Source organism: Microcebus murinus, chromosome 5 (assembly GCF_040939455.1).
Source record: "Microcebus murinus isolate Inina chromosome 5, M.murinus_Inina_mat1.0, whole genome shotgun sequence".
Lineage (NCBI taxonomy): Eukaryota > Metazoa > Chordata > Mammalia > Primates > Cheirogaleidae > Microcebus > Microcebus murinus.
This window is the reverse complement of record NC_134108.1, coordinates 107578292-107589247: the sequence shown is the minus strand read 5'-3', so window position 1 is coordinate 107589247 and position 10956 is coordinate 107578292. Positions and strand designations below refer to the sequence as shown.

Genomic DNA, 10956 nt, shown 5'->3' with positions numbered 1-10956 from the left:
AAACAATTGTAAGAAAACACACAAAAAGATACACATTAAATGCATAAGTAGGGTTACTTTGGGAGAGGAAGACGTGGAATAAACACCCACATGACACATACAAGAGGGGGCCTTGCATAGGTCAATGATGTTACATAGTGAACTACACCAGAGGTTCTGAAAAACTCAAAAACAAAACAAAAACAAACAAGAAAACAATAAATCTTTTAAATTTACAAACATCATACACAATAGTGAAACACCAGAGGTATTTCTACGGAAAAGAGAAAGCCAATTATCTCATAATTGTTTAACATTGTTTTTAGAATTGCTGGCCAATGCAATAAGATATGAGATAGAAATAAAAGATGTAACAAAAAGTCAATTGGTAGATGGGCATGTAAAATGGTGCAGTCACTATGGAAAATAGTATGGAAGTTTCTCAAAAAATTACAAATAGAATTACTACATGGACTCGCAATCCTAATTCTGGATGTTTATCAGAAAAAATTGAAATCAGGATCTCAAAGAGGTAACTGCACTCCCATGTTCATTGCACAATTATTCACAACAGCCAAGATGTAGAAACAACCTAAATGTCCATTGATAGAGGGATAAAGGCAATGTCTTGTATACACACAATGGAATGTTATTCATTCAAGAAGGAAATCCTCCCCCATGTGACAACACGGATAAACCTTGAGAACTAGATGAAATAAGCCAGGCACAGAAGGACAAATACTTACTGATTCCACTTGCAGGAGATATGCAAAATAGTCAGGCTCATAGAAACAGAGAGTACAATGGTGGCTGCCAGGGGATAGGGGAGGGGGAAATAGGAAGTTGCTCTTCAACGGATACAAGGTTTCAGCTGCAAGATGAGTAAGTTCTAGAGATCTGCAGTACAAAATTGTGCTCATCATTAACAATACTGTCTTGTGCACTTAAAAGTTTGCTAAGAGGGTAGATCTCATGTTATCTGTTCTTACAATTAAAAAAAAAAACGATAGCTACATAGAAGTAGAAATAGAGTGCTCGCTTCGGCAGCACGTATACTAAAATTGGAATGATACAGAGAAGATTAGCATGGCCCCTCACAAGGATGACGTGCAAATTTAAAATAAAAAAGAAGTAGAAGTAGAAATAAAGATAAAGGCAAAATTATTATCACTTGCAAAAATACAATTGCACATCTAGAAAATTGGGATCAACTGAAAACTTCTAGAATTAATAACACAGAAGAGGCTGCCTGCAAAAGAAATATACATTAAAAAGTCAAATGTTTCCATTTACTATTATTTACTATTATTTTCCATTTATTTCTATTAATATAAACAGCTAGAAGGTGTGACAGCAGAAAATAGTCCATCTACAACAGCAATTTAAAAACACACCAAATACCCGTAAAAACAAATGTGTGACATCTACAAGAGATATAAAAGAAGATTTGAGTAAATATTTTAAAAATCCACATTTTTCAATGGAAAACTTACAAATAAAATTTCAGTTCCTTCCTCTTTAATTCATAGCTTACCACTCAAATGGATGAAATTCCCTGGTTGTGTTTCACCTGGAAAATTAACAAGTAAGATTACTAAAAACGTTTTGGAAAAAAATAATTGGGATGAGGAAGGGACACGACTTTCTCTGCTATATATTAAATGTATTATGAAGCTAAGGAAGTAAAAAGGCTGCATTAACAACAGTTAATGGGCAAGTCAATGGGGAAAAAATAGCTCTGAAACCATTTCAAATAGTACAAGAATTTCATGTATGGGAAAGAAAGCTCACAAACCAATAAGAAGAGGCAGATTAGGCAGCAAATGGTGTTGGAGAAATTGGCTAGAGGGTGGGAGAGGATCAGTTTCGATCTACACTTTATACTGTGGCCAGAAAATAATTTCCTGATGAATTAAAACATTACATGTAGAAATAATGTTGTTACAGTTTTCTTTATTTCAGCATATTATGGGGGTACAAATGTTAAGGTTATGTATGTTGCCCTTGCCTCCCCTCCCCCCCCGTCAGAGCTTCAAGCGTGTCCATCCCCCAGATGGTGTGCATTGTGTATCATTATGTATGTATATACCCATCCCCTCCTCCCTGCTCCCATCTGCCCAATACCCGATAAATGTTATTCCTGTATGTCCACTTAGGTGTTGATCAGTGAAACCAATTTGCTGGTGAGTACATGTGGTGCTTATTTTTCCATTCTTGGGATACTTCACTTAGTAGAATGGGTTCCAGCTCTATCCAGGAAAATACAAATGGTGCTATATCACCATTGTTTCTTATAGCTGAATAGTACTCCATGGTGTACATGTACCACATTTTATTAATCCACTCATGTATTGATGGGCACTTGGGTTGTTTCCACATCTTTGCAATTGTGAATTGTGCTGCTATAACATTCGAGTGCAGGTGTCTTTTTTACAGAGTGTCTTTTGTTCTTTTGGGTAGATGCCCAGTAATGGGATTGCTGGATCAAATGGTAGATTCACTTGTATCGCTTTAAGGTATCTCCATATTGCTTTCCACAGAGGTTGAACTAGTTTGCAGTCCCACCAGCAGTGTAGGAGTGTTCCTCTCTCCGCATCCACGCCAGCATTTATTGTTTTGGGACTTGTTAATAAAGGCCATTCTCATTGGAGATAAGTGATATCTCATTGTGGTTTTTTTTTTTTTTTTTTTTTTTTTTGAGACAGAGTCTTGCTTTGTTGCCCAGGCTAGAGTGAGTGCCGTGGCGTCAGACTAGCTCACATTAACCTCAGACTCCTGGGCTCAAGCAATCCTCCTGCCTCAGCCTCCCGAGTAGCTGGGACTACAGGCATGTGCCACGATGCCCGGCTAAATTTTTATATATATATTAGTTTGCCAATGAATTCCTTTCTATTTATAGTAGAGACGGGGTCTTGCTCTTGCTCAGGCTGGTTTTGAACTCTTGACCTTGAGCAATGGGTCAAGAGCAATGGGCCCGCCTGGGCCTCCCAGAGTGCTAGGATTACAGGCGTAAGCCACCGCGCCCAGCCATCATTGTGGTTTTGATTTGCATTTCCCTGATGATTAGAGATGTTGAGCATTTTTTCATATGTTTGTTGGCCATTATTTTGTCTTCTTTTTTTTTTTTTCTTTTTTTTCTTACCCAGCTCTTCACAACTGTATATTTTGTCTTCTTTTGGCAAGTTTCTGTTCATGTCCTTTGCCCACTTTTTGATAGGGTTGTTTGGTTTTTTTCTTGCTGATTTTCCCGAATTCTAAATAGAGTCTAGTTACCAGCCCTTTATCGGATGTGTAGCTTGCAAAAATTTTCTCCCATTCTGTAGGTTGTCTCTTTGCTCTTGTAATAGTTTCTTTGGCTGTGCAGAAGCTTTTTAATTTGATCAGGTCCCATTTATTTATTTTTCTTGTTGTTGTGATTGCATTTGGGGTTTTCTTCATAAATTCTTTGCCTAGGCCAATGTCTAGAAGAGTATTTCCAACATTTTCCTCTAGAATTGTAATAGTTTCACACCTTAGGTTTAAGTCTATTACCCAGCATGAGTTGATTTTTGTGAGAGATGAAAGGAAGGTGTAGATCCTGTTTTAGTCTTCTACATGTGGCTATCCAGTTTTCCCAGCACCATTTATTGAATAAGGATTCTTTTCCCCAGTGTATGTTTTTGTCTGCTTTGTCAAAGATTAGATGGCTATATGAGGATGGTTTTATATCTAGGTTCTCTGTTCTTTTCCACTGGTCAATGTCCCTGTTCTTGTGCCAATACCAAGCTGTTTTAAAAATTACTATAGTCTTGTAGTATAATTTGAAGTCTGGTAAATTGATACCTCCCATTTTGTTTTTATTGCCTTGATTACTTTTGCTATATGGGGTCTTCTCTGGTTCCATACGAAGTGTAAAGTTATTTGTTCTATATCTGTGAAAAATGATGATGGTATTTTAATAGGGATTGCATTGACTCTGTAGATCACTTTGGATAGTATAAACATTTTAACAATGTTGACTCTGCTGACCCATGAGCATGGTATGGTCTTCTACCTGTTTATGTCCTCTGCTATTTCCTTCCTCCAGTTTTTAAAAACTGTAAAAAATGAGTAAATAACTAAATTTGAGTAAAGGACTTTCTAAAAATATAAGCAATAATAAGAGGAATCACATAAGGGAAGAATGATAGATTTGACTAAGTCAAAATTATTAACTTGCTCATACAAAAACACTATAACAAGTTAAAAGACAAACAACTAAGCTAGGAACAAATAATACAGGCAATAGGTTACTCTTCTTGTTTTACAAAGGACTCAAAAATAAATTTAAATTTTGAAAATAAGAAACACAAAAAATGTTTGACTTCACTGTTAATATATAATTGCACCTCATATACACAGTTTACTTCCACGGATATATGCTGTGACATGATGTTAAATAGATAGATCAGGATGTATGTGACACTAAATAACATCATATGAATGATATTAAAACATATACACATGCTTTTTAAAATTGAATATAATCCCCTAAATATTTTAAATGACTTTCATTTGGAATAGAATTGCAGGTGGTTTTTATTCATTTTATTTTGTACTCTTTGCCAAGTGTTCCAAATGTTCCACAGCCAATGAATATTATTACTACACCCAGTTTTTGAGAATTAGTTAACAGAGTTTCCCTGGCTTGGCCCCCAACCACGTAAATTACACAGACAGGCATTTTGTCACAGGGGATTGGAGGGGAGGACTTTTGGAGTATCTCCTATAGTGACGGGGCCAGGCCACCCACTGTGCCCCATGGACCGCTTCTTCCCGTCCACAGAGGGCTTCAGGCTCTGCCCGGCCTCTGCAGTCTCACGGAGAAGCTGCAGCTGCACCGCCAGGCCTTCCCTGTCACAAAGCGAGTGCCAGGCAGTGGCTCCAGCAATCCGGACACTGAGCAAATCCAAATCAAGCCCTCCCCTTGGGGAGTAGGGGGTCTCCCCACCAGCGCAGGCCCGGGGGTGACTGCAAGCAGAGAGGAGGGGAGGGGCCTCAAGAAGGCGCTTGTCCTCAGAGCCAACCATCTGCCCAAACACCCGTCTGCTTCTCCTTCTCTTGAGCACCTCAGTTTCCTCCGCAAATGGCCCCATTGCGCCACCCACCCTCCGGCCAGGTCCGAACTGGCCGAAAGGATGCAATTTAGGCCTCAGGAGCCAGGGCTTCTTTCACAGATATGAAGTCACGCAAATGGTTAGCCCGGGAGAGGTTAGCAACCACCGCGCCACAACCCCCTGGCTAACCGCAGCGGCTTGAAGGGCACAGGAGCAGCCGCTGTCCTGGGCTGTGCCAGGCCCCCTCTGTCATGGGCTGCACGATGGCCCTGAAAGGGCATGGCCCAGTCCTGGTGCCCAGAGCTTGTGACCGTGGCCACATTTGGGAAGACGGTCTTTGCAGACGGAATTAAGTGAAGGATCTCAAGGCGAGGTCGTCCTGGATTTGCAGCGAGGCTTAAATCCAATGATGGGTGTCTTTATATAAGAAAGGCAGGAGGTTTGCAATCAGAGTCGCCGGGGAGCAGCCGTGTGAAGGTGGAGACAGAGGCCGGCGTGACGCGTCAGCACCCAGAGGCTCGGAGAGCAGGGAAGGGTCTTCCCCGGAGCCTCCAGGGGGAACCGACCTCCGCCGACACCTCGACTGTGGCCTCTGGCCTCCTGCGAGAGCGTCAATTTCGGTTGTTTTAAGCCCTCGGGTTTGAGGTCATTTGTCACCGCCGCCCCAGGAAACTAGTGCGCTCTCTTTCAGCCAGCCGCTCAGCAGACTGGGGGCCCGGCCCTGCCGCCCCCGCCCAGCTCACTGCAGTCCACGCTGGTGGATGGGCCGCCTGTCCCCGACCGGGGACCCACCGGCCCAGCCCTGCTGCTGAGCTCTCCTGTGGCCACACTGACCCACAGCAGGGTGGGCACCACGCAGATGGCAGGGCCTGCAGATCTACCATCCTGTCGCTGGCAAAGTATTCCTTTCACGGCCCTAAAAAATAAGCAAAAGAAAGAATGACATAACATGGAAAATAATTGGTCTTGAAGTAAAATATTTAAAACCAGTATGAAGGAAACTGAAGACAAGACTGATCCCTAAAGAACCTTCTCGCCCCTTTTTCTGGCCTCAGTGACTTTTTTCTTAGCCATCTCTGAACTTCCCTTTAAGTCCAAGGAAAGGTGGCGTCCCCACACGCAGAGATGTCCCCCACGGTGAAAGCGAGGGCCGCGCCTTGGCAGCCAGAGCCGCTGCACCTCGCGGGCGGGATGGGATGGCGAGCGGGCGGGAGGCCCAGGCTGGACGGAGCCTACTTCAGGGGAGGGCTGGGCCCCTGCATTAGCAGGTGACTGTCCTCTAAGCTGGTCAGAGCACCCCACAGACGCGGCAACAGCTGTCCAGGGCGGACTTTGAGGGTCTGATCAACACAGGAGCCTGTTGACGGGCGGGCAGCCGCGGGACGACTTCGCTGGGAGCCGCGCTGCCCTGCGGCCACCGCAGCGGGTGTCCGCGTGTGGCCTTTGGGTGAGCTCTTCCAGGCCCGCAGCGGCGTCAGGTGGGCGGTGGGAGACGTTCCACAGGTACTGTTTCACAGCTCGCTCTTTTTTATTTTTCCTTTTTTTAATTTTGGTTTTTTATTATTGCTGTTGCTGTGTTGTTGCTGTTCTGGTGGTGACAGTGACGGTGGCTCCCAGTCAACGTTGTCATAAGGGAGCTTTTGGTCACAAAGCAGGGGAGACTCCCTTCTCCCTCCCAAACCTGAAATAGTTTCTTGTTTTAAACTTAGTGAGCAAAACGGTTCAAAACACCAAGAGATCGTCAGTACCAGGAGGGTGGTGTCAGCCGAGTCCTTGCACCTGCCACACAAGGGGACGGGAAGGGATGGCTGCATTCTACCCACACGGGCTTCTTGGGCTTCCGCTGACGCCCTTTCTTCCGGAAGCTTCCACAGCAGGAGTGGACACTGCAGCCCCCGCTCCCACCTAGGCTGGCAGGGCAGGGGAAGAGGATAAGGAGGGGGACCCAAATCAGCTTGTCCCCAGTGAGGTCACCACCTCCCTCCCCACGGCGACGCCCTCCCTCTATAAACCCAAGACAGTTGACAATTAAGACTTCCAAGTCCCACATTTCCTTCCTCTCTTGGGGCATAGAGGTGGATAAAATTCTCATGACATATGGAAGACACGAAGACTAGAGAACATTCCATGCTTTTAGTCTCATCCCTTGAAATAATTTATAGAAATTATCTTATGAAACAAAAGTGACTACGCCTTGCTGTGCCATGGTCTCTACGTGACAGTTTTACCAATTCCAAATGTTCACCTACAAGGGTGGCATCATCACTTGGCAAATGGCCCAGAGACCCCAGCCCTGCACCTGCAGGACCCTCCCCTGTCCCCTCCCTGTCAGTCCTCACAGATCTTCTCCTCACACTAGCTGCGGAATATTCCAGGGTGTTCATTTATCCAAACTCCATTGCTAGACATTTGGTTTTCCCCAACATTCTGTAACCATAACCAGTGCTTCAAAGAACAGCCCTATAAATAAGTTGTTGTGTGCATGTGAGAGCATTGTGAGAGATGTATTCTCAGAAATAGAGTGTCTGAGGTCAGGCATGGTGGCTCACGCCTGTAGTCCTAGCACTCTGGGAGGCCAAGGCAGGAGGATCACTTGAGCTTAGGAGTTCGAGACCAGCATGAGCAAGAGCCCCGTCTCTACTATAAATAGAAAGAAATTAATTGGCCAACTAATATATATATAGAAAACATTAGCCGGGCATGGTGGCGCATGCCTGTAGTCCCAGCTACTCAGGAGGCTGAGGCAGGAGGATTGCTTGAGCCCAGGAGTTTGAGGTTGCTGTAAGCTAGGCTGACGCCACGGCACTCTAGCCCAGGCAACAGGGTGAGACTCTGTCTCAAAAAAAGAAAAGAAAAGAAATAGAATGTCCAGGTCACAAGGGAGACACATTTAAAATTTTGGTAGCCCTGACAAATTTCCTTCCAAAGTTTGCAGCTACGGCAACCGCAACGAGCGTGACTGCTCCTTCCCACCCTCGCCTCCTGTGGGCAACTGCTGGGCCTGAGTGTTGTCCCCTGGGTGAGCCGCTCATGTTTTAATTTGCCTTTATGTATTAGTGAAGTCAAACATCTTCTCGGATGCTTCTTGGCCTCTGAGTCTGTTCTTGCGCAGCTGATTCTTCATTGAAAAGATTCCAGTTGCGAGTTCTATTGTTTCCTCTGGAAGTGCTCAATACCCCCAGGAGAGTCCTGGGAGCTCTTGCCTCCCGCACACACAGGTCCGCACCTCCCGCAGCAGAGGAGGCTGCTGGGAGAGCAGCAGAGGCCGCGCACCTGGGCCAACAGGAAGCCACTTCTCCAGCTCTCCCAGCTCAGGCGTGCACAGATGGGGCTTCAGGGCTCAATTGTGAGGCCCCCCACACAGGAAAAAGCCATCTCACACCGCGAATATGATTTTTGTGCAGACACAAACAAAAGGACTGTCAGTTACCTCAAGTAAGTACTGGGCCAAAGTGAGCTAAAATCTCAATGTGAGGAGGCCAGCCCTGGGCACTGGCTCATCCGCCCCAGCCCAAGCTCCTTCGAGGGCCCCTTCCTCTCCCTCGAGGCGGGAAAGGCGAGAAGCACATTTCCCACACTCTCAGAGCTAGAGTTTCAGGGGGGACTCGGATCTGACAGCCATCTGCCCGGCCGCGTTTGGGGGAGGAAGGAGACGGGCATTCTCCTGTGGGTCCAGCCCAGGCTGGAACAAGGACGGCCAAGGAGAAGCCGCGTCCTGGCGGCAGTGTTCCAGCCCGCGGCTCTCCCCCTGGCGCCGCGGGGCTCCCTGCTGTCTGCCACCCAGCCGCGGGGTGGCCTGGCTCTTCCCTGGAGCCCCACCTGGAACTCAGTCCTCAGACCCCTCCAGTGACTTTGTGCGTCTCATTCCTTTTCTGCTAAAAATAGCTGGCGTGGTTTCGTTTCCTCCAACTGAAGCCTGGCCGGTCCAGCCCACAAACACTCTTTATCTTGACCGAGCCGTGCGAGATAGGAGGGAAAAAGCCTAGACAAAGGTCGACACAGACATGAATCACGCTTGTTATGGTTTCCCTAGCAGCACTTTAATCAGGTGCCTCGTGTCTGTAGACAGTTTGAGATGTACACAAAGAATGAAATAAAAACCATCTGTTAATCCGCAAGAGTCAAGTACTGATGAGAAGAAAACCTTCGGCCCGCTGAGATGCCGGCCCCAGTCGGCAGCTGCAGGATTCCCGGGAGTAAGGGAGAAAAGCTGTGGCAACAAAGTGTGAAGATAACTTACCCCATTTCCTGGCAGGAAACCCGAATGGCAAAGTGTCTAGTTCTAATCCACAGACCTGGCAACACGAGTGGGAGTCCGAGTGTCTGTACTCTACCTGCCACCAGTCACCTCCCTGGACCACATGGACCACCTGGCATGCCTGGAGAGGGTCCTCCCAATCCCTCTGGCCCAAGCTAGAACCTAAAATCTATCTGTCTACTTAGTGAAGCTGGGTCTGTTTTTCCCACCTTTAGTTCAAGGTCAAAGTTGCCTTCCAAAGACCTCTTTCCTTTGTAATAAGAAAATAATAATAAAAATACCTATCCTTTACTGAACACTCCAATCTATCAAGCAGTTAATCCTCATAAAAACCCCACAAAGTAGGAATTATTCTCATTTTACAGACGAAAGGCTCAGAGAGATTGAGTCAATTTTCCAACATTCCACAGCTCATAAGAGGTGGAAGCAGGATTCGAACCCACAACCATCAAGATTCAAAGCCTGGGTTCTTGGTCCTTATGCTACATCCCATTCTTCCAGGTCTAGGGAAGTGCCCTGACCTGCTGGCCTCTCTGGGGAAGCTGCCACTCCAGATAGAGGCTCTGTTTGCTTTGTTTTGTTTTTTTAAAAAATAAGAGCTTTATTGAGACTAATTCACATGCCATAAAGTTCATTCTTTAAAAGTGTACAATTCAATGTTTTTTAGTCTACTCACAGAGTTGTGCATCCATGCCCACTATCTACTTCCACATTTTCATCGCCCTGAAACATTTTCATACCCATTAGCAGTCACTCCCCGTTCCCTCCTCCCCCACCCCCAGGCAACTATTAATCTGGTGTCTGGATGGATGGATTTGTCTATTCTGGACATTTTGTAGAAATGGAATCAAACAAAATGTGGCCTTTTGTGTTTTGTGTCTGGATTCTTACACTCAGCAAAATGTTTTCAAAGTTCGTCCCTGTTCCATGTTACAGCATGTTTACCCACCTGCTTGGTCACCACTATACTCCCCAGTTTCTAGAGCAGTGCCCCGTATATGGTAGATGCTCAAGAATTATTTGTTAAATAAGTGAATATACTATTTCACTTGAAATTCCTCAACAACTTCAGTGGCAAGCAGGACAGATGATGCTGTCTTTCATTTTACAGAAGGGGAAACTGAGGCCCAAAGGGTTGCCTTCACTAGAGCCACTAGGAAATTGGGGAAGGCTCAGTCCCCTCAGTTTCCAACCAGGGCTACACGTGTAGTGTGAGGGTAGGGCGGCTTTGCCATGGCCCTGGCATATGTCCCAGCCCTGTAAGAGGTCTCTCTCACCCAGAAGTTTGGTAAACTACCCAAGGAGAAAGAGATCGTAAGAAAAGGCAGTAAGAAGTTATTCCTGGCCGGGCGCGGTGGCTCACGCCTGTAATCCTAGCACTCTGGGAGGCCCAGGCAGGAGGATTGCTCAAGGTCAGGAGTTCGAAACCAGCCTGAGCAAGAGCGAGACCCCGTCTCTACTAAAAATAGAAAGAAATCAATTGGCCAACTAATACATATACAGAAAAAATTAGCTGGGCATGGTGGCACATGCCTGTAGTCCCAGCTACTTGGGAGGCTGAGGCAGAAGGATTGCTTGAGCCCAGGAGTTTGAGGTTGCTGTGAGCTAGGCTGACGCCACGGCACTCACTCTAGCCTGGGCAAC

The 10956-nt window shown here is 45.9% G+C and overlaps 1 non-coding gene across 1 annotated transcript; it reads left to right on the top strand.

The window, feature by feature from the left end:
* The first annotated feature begins 1010 nt into the window (after positions 1 to 1010).
* LOC142871216 (U6 spliceosomal RNA) lies at positions 1011 to 1116 on the top strand. The gene has a single exon (XR_012919479.1). It is a non-coding gene; the product is annotated as a U6 spliceosomal RNA (small nuclear RNA).
* The last annotated feature ends 9840 nt before the right edge of the window (positions 1117 to 10956 follow it).